This window comes from Cibotium barometz, chromosome 34, assembly GCF_041138505.1.
Source record: "Cibotium barometz isolate CiBa-2024 chromosome 34, ASM4113850v1, whole genome shotgun sequence".
NCBI lineage: Eukaryota > Viridiplantae > Streptophyta > Polypodiopsida > Cyatheales > Cibotiaceae > Cibotium > Cibotium barometz.
Genome location: NC_141079.1, coordinates 32,054,525 through 32,054,727, shown reverse-complemented (window position 1 = coordinate 32,054,727; position 203 = coordinate 32,054,525).

The window sequence follows — 203 nt, the reverse complement described above, 5'->3', positions numbered from 1 at the left end:
CAAGTGACTGAGAAGCTAACACGTGATAGGAGGAGGAGCCGGAATTTTGAAATTTCAAGAGGAGAAGCTAACATACCATTGCAGTTACTTTATGTGTGTAAAAACACATAAATTGAATACGGCATATATGCCATTCCAAACAATACCGCAACATCGGGTCCCGTACTAGTTTATAATTTAAGGAAAACAAGAAAAAAGAAATT